This window comes from Pseudochaenichthys georgianus, chromosome 16 (assembly GCF_902827115.2).
Source record: "Pseudochaenichthys georgianus chromosome 16, fPseGeo1.2, whole genome shotgun sequence".
NCBI classification, from domain to species: Eukaryota; Metazoa; Chordata; class Actinopteri; order Perciformes; family Channichthyidae; genus Pseudochaenichthys; species Pseudochaenichthys georgianus.
In genome coordinates, this window is record NC_047518.2 from 26,458,513 (window position 1) to 26,468,775 (window position 10,263).

A 10,263-nucleotide genomic window follows, 5' to 3' on the forward strand; every position below is an offset into this window, starting at 1 on the left:
CAGTGAAGTGACAATTTGTTAGCTCCTGACCAGCTCTTCCCAAACACAGGACATCCTTGTTCAGGGGAAACTATGCATACCTTGTGTGAAAATGTGAAGATCACATTAGGGCAGCCTGTGTAAACTGAGACGGTAGTGAGGGGTAGGTAATTGGGTTGGTTTAAATTTAGAGAGGGGCTAAATTCTTGATTCACAATGGCTTGACGGAGACAAAAAGACGCGCTGTCACTGACTGCAGTCACACAGCACACGTGGGTGTCACACAAACACACTTTAGTTACTCTCACATTGATAAACGTAGACAAAAGAGCAGCGACGTTACTGTAAACTAAGAGGTAAGGTCATAAATAGCAACAGCACATATTGTTATACGGTAGTATCTACTTTTAGTCTATATATACACATCTCCTGTATAATCTCCTATATAAACAGACACACACATACCTCACATATGTACTATGCAAATATACACTCTACCAGTCTGCCATGTCTGACCCTATAATTTCTGCTACCCTGGCCTTTCCACTAGGCTGGTTTTACCATCAATGAGGGCAGACTCTCTTCTTTTATGTCTCCTTCATTCCAACTTGTTTTCTTCTTTCCTTCTTTTTAATTCTTACTTATCTCATTGGTTTGAAATTATAGCACATGAGCGATAAAATGGTTCATATTGAAGTCAACAAAGGTCTCGGCTCGGCACATGTCCAAGATGCAGGCGCGTCAGCCAACTGAGCCAGCAGGGGTGAGGCAGTAGTCGTGTCCGTCATGGCCACATAGGGAGGAATTATATTTGTAAGATTCTAAAGTCAATGAATTGAGTCTGACAGTAGAGAGATGACAGGAAGTGAGGGGGAATGACATGCAGCAGAGGTCCCTCGAGGCGCCGTACTGGGAACCTTGTTTCTCATGGCCACTAAGGAACCATGAGTAACTAAACTGAGCTCCAAAGTCTTCACATCTCACATTGTATACAAGTGTGTGTTTTCTCAAGCTTATTGAACAATGTTCAGATTATAAATCATATATATGGCTCATTTAAATAAACATGTATTAAATGAGCCATAAAACTGCCATGTGAGGTGTACACAATGTGTTTGTTTTTTAAAGGCTGTTTTAGACACAATGGATTTAATTCCTTGTGAGAACATTTGCAAAATCAGCAATTGCTTATACTATACGCACTATGCTTATAGTTAAAAGAATATACTTACAGAAAATCTATTTACAAAAACGTTTGCATTTGTTGATAATAGTACCATCAAATTGCACTTAGTTGATATAAAATGATATATGATTAAATTACAACATGATGATTCAAATAAATAAAATATTTCAGGTTTCTAACCACGTTGACATTTTGGATATTCGGTAACAAAGGGTATAGATTCAAAGCTTCTTACTCAGAACAGATGTATGGTCACCTGATAAGTAACAACTTTTGTTACTATTATTTACTGTATATTGTCCCCTCTTCCTATGTCCTGTTTGAGGATTTGGACATGTGGTTCCTCTGTGGCCACTAGAGGAGGCATCAGCTGTGTTTGTATTCCCCGTGATTTATGTCCAGAGTAAGCCCTGCTGCACAAACAGTCAACAACATGTATCCTGGAGCATAAATGTAGGTTTAAATGTGTGCTACTTAGTCCACAGTGCTGAAGACAAAAATAAATCCATTTGTGAGCTTCATGCGTTCTTATCGACAGTGTGGACTGATTCAATACCGCAGTAAAGTTGTGGACAGTAAAACATCGACTCCATGTAAACTAAAATGTTTGTACAACTACACAAATTAAACTTTTCCTGCTGATCTTCCACAAGCAAGCATGAGGTTTAAAATAGCCTCGTTTAAGCAGGCTTCTGGTAAACAATATGTATGTGATCTGAAAGGCCAGATAGGGCGGTCCCAGGGGGGGGCATGCCATCTGATAAAGCAATCAGGGGAACAAATTAGTCAGATGACAGGAGAGCTCCAGTTTCATCATTTTTCATCGCTATATCTTACGGTAGTTCGAGAGATAAAAATCAGAGACAGATGTCAGGGGGTAGTTGTTGTTTGTATTAAGATTCAAAGATTTCAAGTCCATTTTGGACCAGTACAAAAACAACCAAACTTTACTCTTTAATGGATTAATTTGTATTATATATCTAAACGTAGGAATGATTCGATCAAGAACATGCACTGTTGTTAATGGATGGGTGGTCATTTGGGATGAATCCAAGCACACACACACACACACACACACACACACACACACACACACACACACACACACACACACACACACACACACACACACACACACACACACACACACACACACACACACACACACACACACACACACACACACACACACACACACACACACACACACACACACACACACACACACACACACACACACACACACACACACACACACACACACCAAACTGTGGAATGTGACACCTTGGTCCTACCTCACTTCGTACCAACCTCACAGTGCAACACAGGCCACCCAACAACTGTTGGCATATGAAAACTTTAAACTTCACCCCTTTCTTTTCTTTTAAACTGTGGCAATATATTTGAAACTGTGATAGATAAGGCGAAATATGATGTCTGTCACCACAGCATTACTGTTATTTAAATAAACATGTCCAACAGCAGCACAATGTCTGTTAGATCAATCTAAATTGAGCATCAAGGCAATCCATAACAACTAGGGTTTCAACTAACACGTATTTTCATTGTGGACAAATCTGATTATCGAAACAAAAAACCCTCCACATCTCCAAACCTCTTGTTTTGTCTGACTTAATAACCAACAGTATTTCAGTAATAACCAACAGTATTTCATTTAAAACAATGCAGGAACAGAAAAGGCTGCATATTCTTACATTTCATAACCTGAAACATCAAATTTTGTCAGTTTTGCTTATAAATTACTTAAATCAAAAATCAAATCATTTGGAAATTATTATCAATGTCGTATATATATCCAAAGTATATATGTATTTTCATGCTTACCAAAGTAAGTGTCAACCGAGTACATGAGAAATACAAAATTACCATATCTGTCTCTTATAGCAGAAGTCACTGTTTAACATATAAATAACAGAGGAACGGTAGGATACAAATTGAAAAGTACAGCACTTTTTTAGAAATATTATACTTACAGTTCAGACTGTAAAGAAGCTGAGACCAGATGACAGGGGACAGAGTGAACGAGTCATCGCTCTCCTTCTGACCGCCTCACACAGCCATGGGAACTCACATCACATCACCATCCAGCCTCACACAGGCTGAGCTGCTACCCCCTCTGTCCCCTCTCAGTCCCAACAGGCGAGTAAAAGCAGTTAAAGGGGGCTTTGACTAAAACCGTTCCTCCTCTCACAGACGGACAGAGTTGCACACGTTGGGCTCCAGGACTCAGATTGATTACCTCGCTACACAAATGCACACAGCTACACAAACACAAGCACCCACATTGCACCCTAACCCCCTGTCCCCATTGCCATGCAAACTCTGAGTCCCAAATCTGTATGGAGACATGTTGCACTGAGGCATTTAAAAATAAGTGTCTTTTTCTGATGTCTTTGTCAGGAAAGAGATTTTCCCCCACCACCGTGGCTGTGTGGTGCAGCTGTTCCACCAACAGCCCGACCGCTTTCATGCTCTTACTGCGGGGCAGCAGAGGAAGAGCATGCCACCTGTCATAGCCGCCTAATGTACCTCAGCCCCCCTGCCGTGTGGACGTCTCACTCCAACACAAAAGCCAGTGTTTTCTCTGAGCGCGCGAGCACAGGTGGCTGGAAGACGCCAGGTCGAGTTACAGCAGAGGCTCCCACAGTGGAAATAATCAAGGAGTCAAGGAGAGGACAAGCTCAGTCTGACACATAAACTGTATTTGTAGACAAACCGAAACTGAACTTCATATTGTAAAACATTTGGCTTTTATGTTTTTATAAGTAATCCTGGGTCTAAAACTACAGTAATCAAGCTTTCCTCCCCTTTAAAGTCTAATCGCACAGAATCTAATCTAATCCGTGCTGTAGGGCAGAAGAAAAGGTAAGTCATGAAACAAATCTTCTCCTTTATTAAACACACTGATGTTAGATTTGACTGTCCTTGCACAGACTTGTCTGGGTTACCACGGCCCTGTATATCTGTCTCAACAAGCATTTAAAACATCCACTAAATACTGTAGACTCACTTATTATGTCAGATAAACCATTTTGTTTTTGTTGTATCGTATTGCATTTATTTAATTTCTTTGAGGATAGACAATAGAAACTCTTCCATAAGCAGGTCATAAGACATTAGTACTATTACATTTGTATTATTTAATCAAGCCATGTGTTTACAGGGTTTACAAACTAACCACAAATACCCCTTTTTAGTAGTTTAGCGTAACTCTCATAGATTCTACATTTCTTTTTGAATATAAACAATTTCAACACCTTAAACCGTCAACACAGACCAACATCCCTTACATGAAATACTGTGCAGCAATAATAAAGCTTAACAGTGCTCTCCTCTTAGATTAAGTGCAATTAACAATGGCTGCTACTCAACTTCTCCCTTTAAGAAAGCAGGCTTAAAAACAAAAAACACATCCCAAAAGAGAACAATGCCCCAAAGATCACTGGGCGCAACTTGACTCAACAACCCAACACAGGACACAAATGAATCCCAGCTAAAGCATGGGATTGTTTTAAAATCCAGCACTCACCTCACTCTGCTGTCCTGCTTTGAAGCCTTGAACAACACATGGAGGAGTCTCTGCTTCTCTGAGCTCTGGCGGGCTGACAGCTGTCTAACCAGAGAGGACCAGCCCCCGAGTCCTGGAGGACCCTGACATGTTCCATCAAACGCACGGCTTTGTTGACTGAGGAGAATCACAATATTAAAGCTAGCCAGGCAGAAAGTTTCCCAGCCCCCCAGGCATCCCAATTCCTCGGCGGGGCGTGACCTAGTCGCTTTATCTGCACCCATCTCCCTCGTGTGTGTACACTGCGAGGGGAACCGAGAGCTGGCCTGCCATGTCAACAAAGTCTAGCCAACTGCACTTAACCTGTGCTTTCTGTCCAATTAATGCTCTTTAATTCATACAAAAGTTATGCTTGAGAGGTATATTATTCTTTTAAACACAATTCCATAATCTCATCACATTTTCTGCTAATTTAAAAAGCACTTAAACCCTGTGGACTCCCTACTGTGCTGTCAGTAATAAACATAAAGGATTACAGAGATCAACAACATCACAGTCACACTGATCTGCAGAGACAATGCAGCGCCTGTCAGAGCAAACGGCCTCCAGTGCACCTGATGGCACCAGATGTCAACCTGCATTGTTATATGGATTACTAGAGCCACTCAGCAAACACCTCCAGGTGTGCATTCCTCACCAGGAAGGGGAAAGGTAGGAGCCGCTCCTCCGAATCAATAAAAATCGTTGACTTTTCTCACTCTCCTGAACTCTGCGTGCCCGAGCAGAAAGAGAGACGGTTGGAGTTGGGTTACCGGCTGATGCACCCCTTTTACTGGGCGTCAGGAGAAGCTTTCTTGCTCTAAATGTAAATCTGTGCACCTTCACAGCGGCGGAGTGCACGAGCAAGACGTGTATTTGGTCTAAGATGAAGGGAAGCGCGATGGGTGTCTAATCATTGGTCTGAAGTGTACACCTGGTCTCCACAGGGTCTTTAATCTTTTGAGGAAGGAGCAGAAATTAGAGGCCCCTCTCCTGCATCCCTCACATTGGGTTAAACAAGGGCGTGTAAATATCCACCACCAATGAATCACTGGCAGTCAGAGGCATCGTGATGCAAGTCAAGCTGAAGAGTGTGGGAGGATTAAGGTTTAGACAGTGCAGTCAATGTCATATTAATGACTTGGGAAATAAATACAGATACACATGTCTGCTTTCTTCTATTGGGTACAAACGTTTCTCAAATGTGAGATGTGGTTGTTTTTATTGTTTCATAGCATTTTTATTCACAATTTTTCTCAAGGTGCCACTTATATTAGATGTTTTGTCAGAAGGTAGGTAGACAAAAGGACAAGCTATGATGAGAATAAGTGTTTTTTTTTATTCTATCAGGCATGAACATGAGAGCGAGAATGTCCAATGTTGCTAAATTGTCCTAACTGAATGTGCAACATATTGCTTTATGGAGAAAAAGAAAAAAAATCAGGCACAAGCCATGTCCTCATTTAGTAAACCCAAGAATGTAAGACAAACTGATAACCATCACAGGACTCATAGTCTCTGCACCTGATCATTTGTATAAATAAATGCACATCTGAGAAGAGAGAGAGGAGGAGGAAGAGGGAGAGAGTGTAGGGGGGGGAGAGAGGACGGAGAAAACGATAGGGAGGGCGAGGTGTTTCCTGTTTCCATAGCTCTAATTATACCTGTCTCTGGAGGATACGGCCTATCAGGAAGAGGGATTCTGTCATTGAGTAACTCCTCAATGACAACATTTTGAGTTTCTATACTTTGCTTTAGCTATGTTTATATATCTGCATTAGATAAAGTTAGCCTACAGATTGGACCAAAAGCTAAATCCAAACTGAGCTTTACACATTCATAAAGCGTAACATTCAGATTTGTGCAGAGAAGAAATTCACTGAGCTCTTCCTGTTCTGTCAAACTGTTATAATCCTTATTCCCAAAAGACAAAGTAACCCCAAAACAAATTACCCTTTGCTTATTGCACTGATGTGGCATCAAACTGACTGTTGGTTTGTTGGTCGTCTTTTGCAATTGAGAGCGTCTCTTCTTATATAAACTAAACACTCTATCTGTTTGTGAGTTGTTGTCAGAGTAATGAATACTTCCTGTTTAAAGATGAGGTGGAGATAGTCTCTTTTGACTGATAGCTGGGACTGGGGCAAAGAGTTTGTAGCTCCAAAAGAGGTTGTACAAACATTTGTATCAGAGCACATCACAGCAAAAACAGTTAGAAGAAGGTCTACTCCACAACTGAGTTTACTGCTTCCCAACATTACTTGGACACTGCCCTCCTCTGGTGGACAACATAAAGATGTTCTTGCTGAATACAAGTAGACCACATGCAGCTAACAGTAACTGCAGGCTGGTAGACTTACTGTCTACTGTATTTCACAGTGACTTAGTGAGAACCATAAATATAACAAATAACAAAAGAGGAAGGAACCATAAACTTTGGCCCCCTGAAAAAAGACCACAAAGCGAGGAATATTAATAATCAGTTTGACAGTCCTGGTTTGTAATCAGCTTTTTGTCTATCTATTAGTATGCAGAAGAGGAGATGCAAGCTAAGAGGAGAGGTGGGGGGTTGCAAGACAGAATGAGATGGAGAGAGCAGCCTGGGGGAGAAAAGACCCTCCAGAGCAGCCTGCGTCCAGCAGCTCATCGCCTGGCAACCTCACCACCAGACAGAGAATGTGTACAGTGATCTGCGTGCTCTCGACATTAGAGATAATTGCTTACAAATACAGAAAATCAGTAGGGAGGAATGGATTTGAACCTGCTGTTAAGTTCTGTAAGAATCCTGAGCTTGCAGTTTAGTGGCACAGGGAGGAGGGATCTAAACAACAATAAAGCGCCACTCAAAGAGAAGCTGTCAGATCGTTGCCTGAATCGTAAAGAGTTGTCATAAACTGCATTGGTGGCATTCACACCAATCCGTGAGAACTAGTGTCCACATCAAAATAAACAACCATGTTACTGTTGTCCATGCATTGTTATGTTTGCTTGATAATTAACATCTGCTCTGGTTGCTAACAATCTGCTTTTGGTGTGAAACACAGCTAAAATAGCATTATGCTTACATGTCGATGTTGTTGTTAATCAGTAGTTAACAACTTTTAATGCAGAACTGATATTCTTGTTGTATTTTACACAGTGTACAGCAACACATTTTTGCATCCTATTCCTAAAGATAGAATAATCCAACAGGAGATGAATTATCAAACTGATAATATGAAAGCATTTAGTTTGCTTTGAGGTGTCTCTCACACTTAGTCCCACAATATGGGGTTGAAGCCACCAGGGAAAACTTATGTCAACTTTTTTAATCAGATCAAATAAAAAACTGAGAAAACAGCCTTCCTTCTCTTGTGTCAGAACTTGAGAGTCAGAATTAGTGAACCATTTTCCCTCCAGATTCAACTCTGCTCAGTTTAGGGCTTAATCAAGTGGAAATTGGGAATAGGGGGTTGTGGGGGTGGTCAGGGAGGGTTTGGGTGCAGGGTAGAATGGAGCAATTGTTCAGATAAAGGCCTCATGTTGGGTCTGCTTTGATGTTTCTCAGGGGGATATTCTGGGATTTTACAGTAGCATTTCACTCCATCACATTATGCTCACCGCTGGCAAAAGAGTGCATGCTGCAGAGATGAGGCAAAATAGGGCTTAGTGCTAAAAAAACCCTGAATTGTATAGCATTTTCTAGCACACAATTAAACATTTGGGGGACCATCTCAAATGTTGCATGTACTATGCCGTCTGTTTTATACCCAAAAATATCAATATTCAAGTGGGATTCCCCTCCGTTAGCCCCACGTCAGGCAGACAGGCTCCCACTGATCTATTATGTTGCAAAGCCTTGCATGTCTTGAATGAAAGCCAGCGTATCGATGGTCTGAGGATAATCACGTTTTCCTGAGACAGGCTTAGCTGCACTAAATAAGCTGCACAGAAAAAAAGGTGGGTCGAACAAAACTGTTGTAGCCTATATTAGAAGTAAAGTTTTCCACTAGACACGTCAACAGAAATGAAAATAAGCGGCGAGGAATGTGAAAGAAAGGGTTTTAAAAAAGTTGAAACGACGGAAGGAAAGTGGAGGAGAGAGTTTATGAAGCAGGCTAAAGTTCCAGTACATGCTACATCGCGATGCTGCACTTGTATTTGAACGCCATATGTTTCCTACCTCTCGGTTTCGTCCCTCAGCAGGTGCACTTGGCACATTTCAGAGATGCTGCAGCGTCCTGTCTCCTCAAACAGTCTCCACTTCGCTTTGCCACTTGTTGCTGAAGCAAAACCCCCTCCATGTGAGAACTATGTCCGCAGATGTACATGTACGCAAAATGCACAGACAAATACCGAAAAACGTAACTCTTTAACAGTTGGCGTAACACGAACTCACTTTGAGTGGAAGTTGGTAGCTAGTTGTCAGTGTTTAGTGCAGGTTCTCCAAGGCGCACAAAGTGGATATTTGCATTAGGCCGACCCTCCCCTCGCCTTTCATAGCTGCCATTGTTTGTCTCAGTCGGGGCTCGGATTCAGACCTTCCCTAAATCCCTGACGACCGGAGCAGGGAATGCTGCTTTCTCTGAGCTGGGCTGGCAATTAACAAAAGCGCGTTGATATGAAACGACACAAAGAAACTATTATGCCAACAGCTTTAAATTATAATACATTAAATAATCTGGTCGTCGGGAAAACACATGCCTAATATGGCTGAGAATCAGCATACATGTGGCTGTAGAAGGGTTTTACTTGACAGGTAGGTAGCCTACTGACTGTAACATCTATGGTCACGTGAACAGGGCATGCTCAGAAAGGTGACAGCTCAACTCGACCCCCTGATGGAAATACCTGAAATAGATGCAATAACATAGAGGCACTCAATGGCATTTGGTCTTACGTTTCCTAGACCTAGAGGAAGGAAGCAGACATGTAATTTAAAGCCTAATTTAATGACAACATACTCACTTGAGCAATTGAGTTAAAACCATAGGTTAAAACATAGGCTATATTTCAATTAATGTTGTGCTTTCACAGCTGATCATAGCTCTGTTTTAATATTGTGTTTACCTCACCCAACTCCGACGGCTTCAAATGTGTGTAATATTAAGGTTCAGGGTGAACTATTGCCCCTTGGGCAGCAGTTGACAATATCCTTCTGCTTTTTGTCCACAGATGAAGATCATGTGACACATGAACAACTAACCGTTTTTTGTCAACAGCTGTTACCAAGGTCAAGATAAAATAAATCTTTACGCAAAAATCAATGGAATAGGTGTCTGATCAATTTGAGGGAGATAACCAGCTTCTGTGTTTTGCTGGTAGAGCAACTCGTTTACATGTGGATAAGAAACGGTATCTATTCTATACATCTATACATATGTTGGCTCGGCTCCTTAATAAGTATTCAATTTTTATACTTACTTTATACTTTTAACAGATCTAAGAATTGCCTGTCACCCTACTGAATTTAACAATTTCTCAAGGAACACTTCACTGCTGTCTTCCTACCGTAGGTTGTATGTCACATTGGTGGCCATTTGTTGCCACC

General features: G+C 41.4%; 1 protein-coding gene across 1 annotated transcript in view; it reads right to left on the reverse strand.

Annotated features, from left to right (window-relative positions):
• LOC117460612 (pleckstrin homology domain-containing family G member 4B) overlaps positions 1 to 4,780 on the reverse strand; it is a 33,862-nt gene extending 29,082 nt beyond the window's left edge. The window contains exon 1 of the mRNA XM_071205863.1: positions 4,716 to 4,780. The gene's annotated coding sequence lies outside the window, so the exon portion shown is untranslated. The remainder of the gene's footprint in view (positions 1 to 4,715) is intronic.
• Between the last annotated feature and the right edge of the window lie 5,483 nt (positions 4,781 to 10,263).